The sequence below is a fragment of the Littorina saxatilis genome, unplaced genomic scaffold, assembly GCF_037325665.1.
Source record: "Littorina saxatilis isolate snail1 unplaced genomic scaffold, US_GU_Lsax_2.0 scaffold_2157, whole genome shotgun sequence".
NCBI classification, from domain to species: domain Eukaryota; kingdom Metazoa; phylum Mollusca; class Gastropoda; order Littorinimorpha; family Littorinidae; genus Littorina; species Littorina saxatilis.
Genome location: NW_027127934.1, coordinates 452 through 8,657, shown reverse-complemented (window position 1 = coordinate 8,657; position 8,206 = coordinate 452). Strand labels below are relative to the sequence as shown.

The window sequence follows — 8,206 nt, the reverse complement described above, 5'->3', positions numbered from 1 at the left end:
TGGGGATGGAGACACATTGGGGGGGGGGGGGGGGGGGGGGAGGGGGTCTCTTATATTGCAACTGAATCGTATTTACCCCCTCACGATTTGTAGCGAATACGCAATATTTTAGTTCTAGCCAGTTCAGCAAAAATTTTGCTGCGGTAAATGATTCAAGTTTGAGTCCTCTAACGTTGGTTCCTTTTAATTTGTCTTTCAAGAAGCCCATGCTTGAAGTGAGAGGTGAATAGAGGTTCATCTGAACTCTTTTTAATTTTGGAAAAACACCACATGTGAACATATTGTCAACTCCGCGATACAATAGTAAATGAATTCATTGGTACGTATGACCCTGCATGCAGTGACCTGTGCACGTAGTTCACCTGGAAGCTGCCTGAACTCTTCACCGGTCAACATCCACACCGTCAGGTGGCTTTGTCTTGTCCAGCCTGGGTGACTCTGTCGAACAACGCCGTCAGGCAACGAGATAGTTAACTTCCCAAACCTTAATTTTGCAGTTTTGTTTTGCAGGAAGTGGATCTTTTCATTACGTTCGCCTCCTCTCCCCTCCAAAAAGAAAGACACCCCCATACCTACCATACCCCCCCCCCCCCCCCGGTTTAGATCAAGCCAACCGTCGCTCCTTGTCCGACAAAATTGTGTCCGTGACAATGAACTTCAACTGACATCATGGCGTACCAGCTTGATGTTTTAATGAAAAAACTATTGCACTTAAGATCAAGCCAGGGGTCGACGAGCAGTACGCTTTGAACACTTGACTTCTTGGCTTTTGTGACTCACGGCTTTCACTTGTTTCAAACTGAAGTCCACGTGTCGTTGACATTTTATTATTTTTGTTTTGCTTTGGACACAGGGGTAACAGAAATATGCTGATCCTCCTGAATGACTAATTCAATAAAAAGGGGGGGGGGGAGAAAAACGATCACAAACCTGCCCCTCCCTTCCCCCAACCCCAAAACCCTTCCCAACCCAGCCCCAGCTCCTTGTCGGGCACGACACGTCGTAAAACAACAACAACAACACCAACACCAACAACAACAACAACAACAGACATCATAACGCACCAGCTTCGTGTTTAAACGAAACCATAGTTTCCCGGAAGATCAACCCAAAAGTTTAAAAACTGTGCGTATCACCTAACTTCTTGGTTTTTGTCAGACTCAGCTGGGAAGTAGGGCGGGGAGGGGGGGATACAATGTCGCTGTTGTATTTAGGTGAAAAGAAGGTGTAGGTGATGGACCTTGACAGGTATTTGTTGCCGTTTTTTCATAGGGCCACGTCGACATACACGCGTCTCATTCCATCAAACTCCACCCACATCACACGTTTCGCTGTCGAATATGAGATAATAGAAGCAGGTAAAGAGTATATTCGAATCGGAAGATACTCGTTGGCACAATTTGATTGGTCCACGTCGACATTCGCATGCTTGATTCCATCAAGCCCTGCCCAGTTATTCTCCATGCCAGACACTCTCAGTTATATTCAAACATTATATAAAGACCACAGTGTCAGCCAGAACAGACAAGCTCTCTCGTCGGATGAGATCGCACGTGCAAACTAAACGGACAAGCTCTGCTCTCGGAGAAGACCGCACTTTCAACCTACAGGGACAAGCTCTGCCATCAGCTTTACAGGTAAGTATCAGCTCTAACGTCTACCTGCTGATACAGCTTTGTCAGGCGACAAAGTCTTGCTCGTTGTGAGACTGGTGATGATCCTTTATAGAGTCTCAAACTTGGAGTGTCGAAGACAAGTTTGTGTCCAACGACTCATTCTCTGTTTTGTACTCGGCGCACTCGGTTCCTTAAAACTCAGACTCTGTGGCAGTCGGTACTTGAAATCTTGTAAGAAATCCTGATCTTTTTCCAAAAGTTAAGAATCTTGTCTGGAGTGCCACATTGTTTTAACATTGTAAGATGTTCGGTGGGTCGTTGACAGACTAGCGGGGTTTTTGTCGGTCCGAGGGGAGTATATCGTCTTCTGTTTCAACTGTATCGACCGAGGCTGATAAAGATGAAACAGAAGGCGATATGCTCAGCGAGGACCGACAACATAACTTGTCTGACAGCAACCCACCAAACATTGTTTTTGTCATCAATTTTTGTATGCAAAAGTAAGTGCAAAATCATAAACAGGGAGCCATGCTGTGAACCAAGTTTTCATGTTTAGGGCCCCAGAGCACTGCAGCAATTGAAGACATGCGCGATGAGTGTTCTCGGTAGTCAGCCAGTCAAAGCTGGTCAAAGTTGATATTTTCAATATTTTGAGCTGATGACATCGTTAAATATTTTACAGGTATGGTTGGTGCTTAGTGTTTCGATACACTCACTGGACGTAGTGATCTTTTAGTATGTCATGGTCAATATAATAATGTAAACATCAGGGGTCAATCGGATCGACGTGCAAGCTAATTTTTCGCCGTACACGTGTGACGCAAACCAGGGATAAACACACTAGGTGGATTTGCTTATATTGGTTGGGTAGGCTTCATTCGTTTATCTTTTTTGTACGTTTGCCTGTTGTCATTTGGTTGTAGTTTTGGTGTTTGTTCAGGTTTTTTTCTCGGTTCGTTTGCCATTGCAATTCACTCGAGTACTGCAAGTGAGTAAACTGTCGTTGTCCAAAGAAACGTCAATTAGAAGAGGCAAAGAAACTCCGAGCGTTTCCATTGGGTTTTGCTTACGATTATTCATTTGTAATCTTCTTCTCGCACTCATGGGAACCGGCGATTTGTTACATACAAACATTGTGTAGTTTTTGTTACCGAGCTCGTCAAAAAAACGGTCATACACGTAAAATTCCACTCGTGCAAAAAACACGAGTGTACGAGGGAGTTTCAGCCCACGAACGCAGAAGAAGAAGAAGAAGTTACATACGAACATTGTGCTGTTTTTGTTACCGACCTCGTTGATGAATGAAAAGTCGTGGAAATGATGACAATTACACATTAACATGCTTCCATTTGAAACTTCGAGGTCTTCATCGGGGATTGACGCCCGACCAAAGGTAATTGAAGCCCGACGGAGCGAAGTTTCAAATGGAAGCATGTAATTTTTAATGAGTTGGGGCATTCTGACCAATCACAGGATCTGTTTCATTAAAACGCAAACTCGATTGAATTACAATTACACATTAACATGCTTCCATTTGAAACTTCGACGTCTTTATCGGGGATTGACGCCCGACAAAAGCTAATTGAAGCCCGACGGAGCGAAGCGACGGAGGGCTTCAATTAGACTTTGGGAGGGCGTCAATCCACGATGAAGACCGAGAAGTTTCAAATCGAAGCATGTTAATGTTATTGTAATTCAATCTGACGACGATCTCTTTCCTGCTTTCATGCGATGGTAAACAGACAGAATTGGTTCTGTTCTGTTCACACACTACTTTCAGTCCACCTACCTGCAAGGGTCAAGTCCCAAGAAATATGTCTCTGAATTCCTATCGTATCACTCTGCTCCTGTTTTGTTTTCTTTCACACACATTTTCCCTTCTTTTTTGACGGGTTTCTGGACATCAAACTCTAAAACAAATTCTTGTCATCACAAAAGCGATCTTTGGAATTGACTGACGTAGTCCGGAAGAATTCATGCATCAACTTACGTCACGTATTCGACGTCATCACTTCGCATACCTTATGGTCTCGGTATTTTGTTGGCCTTCATAATTCCTACTTGTGAAATGACCCTCAAAGCTAACCGAGACTAGTTGAGGCTGTATCAATGCGCCTCGCCAGCAGGTGGTTAATGGATTTTTTTAGCGAGTGCGACAATTAGTCACCGGTAATTTTTAATGAGTTGGGGCATTCTGACCAATCACAGGATCTGTTTCATTCAAACGCAAACTTGATTGAATTACAATAGTTTTTATTAAAGCTCTGTCCCCACTTATATTACACCCCCATTCCACACAACCGTTCTAGGTCCCGTTCCCGTACCGACCAAGGACGGCTGCCTCAACAATGAAACGCTGCGCAAACGGCCGTTTTTGGCATCTTTGAGCAGCGTCTGACCATAGTGGCAGCCGTCCTTGGTCGGTACGGGAATGGGACCTAAAACGGTTGTGTGGAATGTGGGTATGACAACTCAGTGTGTGAGAGTGCTACCGTTGCGTTACCGTTGTTTTAGGTTCCTTTAAAACGATCCAAGCGTTCCGTTACCGATGGGTTAAGGTTCCATTACCGTTCATTCTGATCGGGAGGGGAACGGCTAAAAATTTTGAACATGCAGCCCAAACTCAACCGTCCCTACCGTTCAAAGCAGTTCCGTTATCGATCATTTACGTTCCATTACGGTTCCCTCCCGATCCCTCCCGTGCCCGCACCGTTCCTTGGTCGGTACGGGAACGGGACCTAGAACGGTTGCGTGGAATGGGGGTGTTAGAGATGCAGTGGGAACTGACCTATTCTTGATTTATTCATCTATTTGTTTTACCCATCTTTCTTTCTTTCTTTCTTTATTTGGTGTTTAACGTCGTTTTCAACCACGAAGGTTATATCGCGACGAGGGAAAGGGGGGAGATGGGATAGGGGAAAGGGGGGCGGGGGGAGATGGGATAGAGCCACTTGTTAAGTGTTTCTTGTTCACAAAAGCACTAATCAAAAAATTGCTCCAGGGGCTTGCAACGTAGTACAATATATTACCTTTCTGGGAGAATGCAAGTTTCCAGTACAAAGGACTAAACATTTCTTACATACTGCTTACTAAAATCTTTACAAACATTGACTATATTCTATACAAGAACCACTTAACAAGGGTTAAAGGAGAAACAGAATCCGTTGGTCGCCTCATACGACATGCGGGGTGCAGAGAAATAAGGATGTGGAAAAGAAGACTTTTGGTAAGTGAAATAAAGGTGATGGATCCAGTCAGGTAGAAATAAGACAACAAGAAAAGAATTGGAAAACTGCAGGGAATAGTAGGGAGAGTTTTCTTGGAAGGAAATATAGGTGAAAGGACTGGTAAGGCAGAAATAAGACAAAAGAAGAGAAGAAACAGAACCGTTAGTCGCCTCTTACGACATGCTGGGTAAAAAAAGGTAAAGGTAAAGGTATTCCCATAACCATCTGGTCGTAGGGGAGAGAGATGTTAGAGATCTCCACTTTTCTGGGGGCCAGCTTTTTATGAGGGCGGTGCCCATCTCCTCTCCCTCGCTGCCTTTGCCTTCCCCGGCCCTGAATAGGGTCAGGTACCCATTTCCAGCTGGGTGGACTGGAGAGCGCTCGGAAAAATCGGGTATTTGTATTTGTCCCCGAGTGGGGGACGAACCACGACCTCCAGCGTGAGAGGCAAGCGCTCTAACCACTGCGCCACTCCGCTGGGTGGCATCGGGTAAATTCTTTCTGGTCCCAACCAATATGGGACTCCCCCTAACCCGCGGGGGGTTGTTTTACCCATAATTATGATCGTTGTCGATTATGAATACGTACAAATCATATCATAGATTGAGGTGTAAACATTAACACAGAAGTTCTTAGAGCTGTCAAAACATCCATTGTTCCCAAAAGTTTCGACAGACTCTTCATTTACATTTTAAAGAAAGTCTTTTATTTGAGTGATAGGTTTTTGTAATGTCTGCAGTTTTGAACTTCCTTTCGGCATGTATACAGGGTTGTTGGTTTGTGTATATTTATTTATTTATTTATTATGAGAGCTTATATAGCGCGAACCACAATTAACTGTGCTCTCCGCGCTTTACATATTAATTAGTTAATGCCGTGTGAGATGGAATTTTTTACACAATATATCACGCATTCACATCGGCCAGATGTTTGTTTGTATGCTTGTGTGAATGTTTCTGTGCGGTCAACTTGTGCATGTTTGTGTGTATGTTTGTTTGTATGTTTGTTAGCATGTTTGTGTGTTTGCTTGGGTCATTCTATTAATTTCTGTGTTTCTTTTGTTCGTGAATTATTGTGTGTACCCATTCGTTCATTTTTTTGTTTATTTGAATGATCGCTCAGTCGTTCGCTTGGTTGCTTGTTTTTTGGTTTGAATGTTTGTTTATAAATGTATATGTTCGTTCATCCGTTTGTTTGGTAGTTCATGTGCTTGCTTTTTATGTCTGTTCATTCGTTCGCTTGTTTGTTTGTGTGATCTGATCATGACAGAAGAATGGTCTGTGTTGAACAGGACTAATCAGAAAGACCAGAAGGAGGAAAAAAATGTTGAAGCTGATGTTGGTAGCAGCGGTGGGAGTGGGGGTGGTGCTGGTTTACCCCTCTGTGACCTCTGCTCATGATGACCCCATTGTTCCTGTCAACCCTGCACGTGCTGCAAACAGCCAACCCGGTAAGCTGTCAAGGGGGACATGTCATGCATTGCGGTTGATTGATTTATTGCATGGTGCGTTTGTTGGGTTGTTGCATTTAGTCAAGTTTTGACTAAATGTTTTAACGTAGACGGGGAATCGAGACGAGGGTTGTGGTGTATGTGGGTCTGTCTGTCTGTGTGGAGCGATTCAGAGAAAACTACTGGCCCGATCTTCATGAAACTGTACCTACAAATTCTACCAAGTAATACCATCAGACGGTGTTTTTTTCTCATTCTTTTAAGAAATATATTTGACGGCGTCATATCCGGCTTTTAGTGAAACTTGAGGCGGCACTCTGACGCCTTCTTTTTTTAAGGAAATCTGTTGAAATGTTGTATTTCTAATTTTTTCTCTTGAATTCAAAACAATATAGATATATGTCATGTTTATTCTAAAGATTTGCTCAGCATGTAAGAAAATAGGTAAAGTAAGTAGACCGTTCACATGCTTCGCGGACACGAGCATGACCCGTTTCAAACTTCGGGTATGGTTAGTCGAGACTTTCTAAATGTAGTTTCGGCGATGACAGGTTGTTGGTATTGATCATTTAGTTTGACGGCGACAGATTGACTAAATGTTTTTATATCGCTTCACGCGACTTGTTTGTATAAGTGCCCGGTGAAATGCACACTAATCCTTACAAAGGAGACGAAAGCAATCTATTCCCATCACCAGATATTGTTTCCTCTTTACTTGTTAAATTAACCTGCATGTTCTGTGTGTGCGTTGCGGTGATGGCTGATGTTGGGAGCGCGCGCACATGTTAGTGTTAGTACATGCGCGTTTGTGTGTGTGTGTGTGTGTGTGTGTGTGTGTGTGTGTGTGTGTGTGTGTGTGTGTGTGTGTGTGTGTGTGCCACGCGTGCGCAAATACTTTGTAAACACAATTCTTAAGATACTTTGTAAACACAATTCGACCTTCAGCTCATATTCGCCTCTTTCCTCACCCACCCACCCACCCCCCCCCCCCCCCCCACCCCCCCTCCCCCGCCCATCCTCTCCCACCGCTCTTTGTTTTGCAGAACTCGACATGTCCAGGGACAAGCGGGAGACATATCCAGGCACGTTCACCAATGACAGAAGCTACATTCCGTATAGGTCGTTAGATATGTCAGATCTGCGTTCAATATGTGAGGACTTTCTCTCTATGTCAGATATGCGTTCACCAAATCCGGGCTATCGCTCTGGGTCAGATATGCGTTCACCAAATCCGGGCTATCGCTCTGGGTCATATATGCGTTCACCAAATCCGGGCTATCCCTCTGCGTCAAATATGCGTTCACCAAATGTGGCCTCGCGCTCTCCCTATAGGCCCGGTCTGCGTGGCAGAAAAACAATCTCTTCCTATGGTTCAGGTCTAAGTTCATCAAAGGTTCGTTCAGGTAAGAAACACGGTTGGGGCATGTAGGGTAAAAAAAATCCTTTTTCGCTCTCATTCAAAGATTAACCCATGAAAACATTTCAAACAACTTTTTTTTAGAAAACTTTAATCCTTTTGCAATACTAGGGCCTAAAATGGTCCGCTGGACCCAAAAAGCAACAGCTAACTAACTAACCTCGACCCTCACCCTAACCGTACCGAGAGTATTCCTATGTCTTATATCAAAAATCGTGCCCGGGCCATGATTGGGCTTGCAACATTTCCTTTCTTCTCCTCGCCCCTACACTCCCAACCCCACGCCCCCCCCCCCCCCCACCGTGCCCCACCCCCTCCGTTTCTGCTTTGCAACGACCAAAACGCAAAATATCTGCCAACCACAGATCTGACCCAGCGCTTGAAAAGCCTAAACTAAATAAGTCCGCAAACGTTGTAATCTTTAACATCCTGGCTGCAGCAGAGAAACAGCGTACTTTACACTCTGACTGCAGCAGAGAAACAGCGTACTTTTCAC

General features: G+C 44.3%; 1 long non-coding RNA gene across 1 annotated transcript; it reads left to right on the top strand.

The window, feature by feature from the left end:
• The first annotated feature begins 1,483 nt into the window (after nt 1-1,483).
• On the top strand, nt 1,484-8,003 carry LOC138956296 (uncharacterized). Its single transcript, XR_011452591.1, has 3 exons — nt 1,484-1,637; nt 6,135-6,293; nt 7,337-8,003. It is a non-coding gene; the product is annotated as an uncharacterized lncRNA (long non-coding RNA).
• Nucleotides 8,004-8,206: the final 203 nt, after the last annotated feature.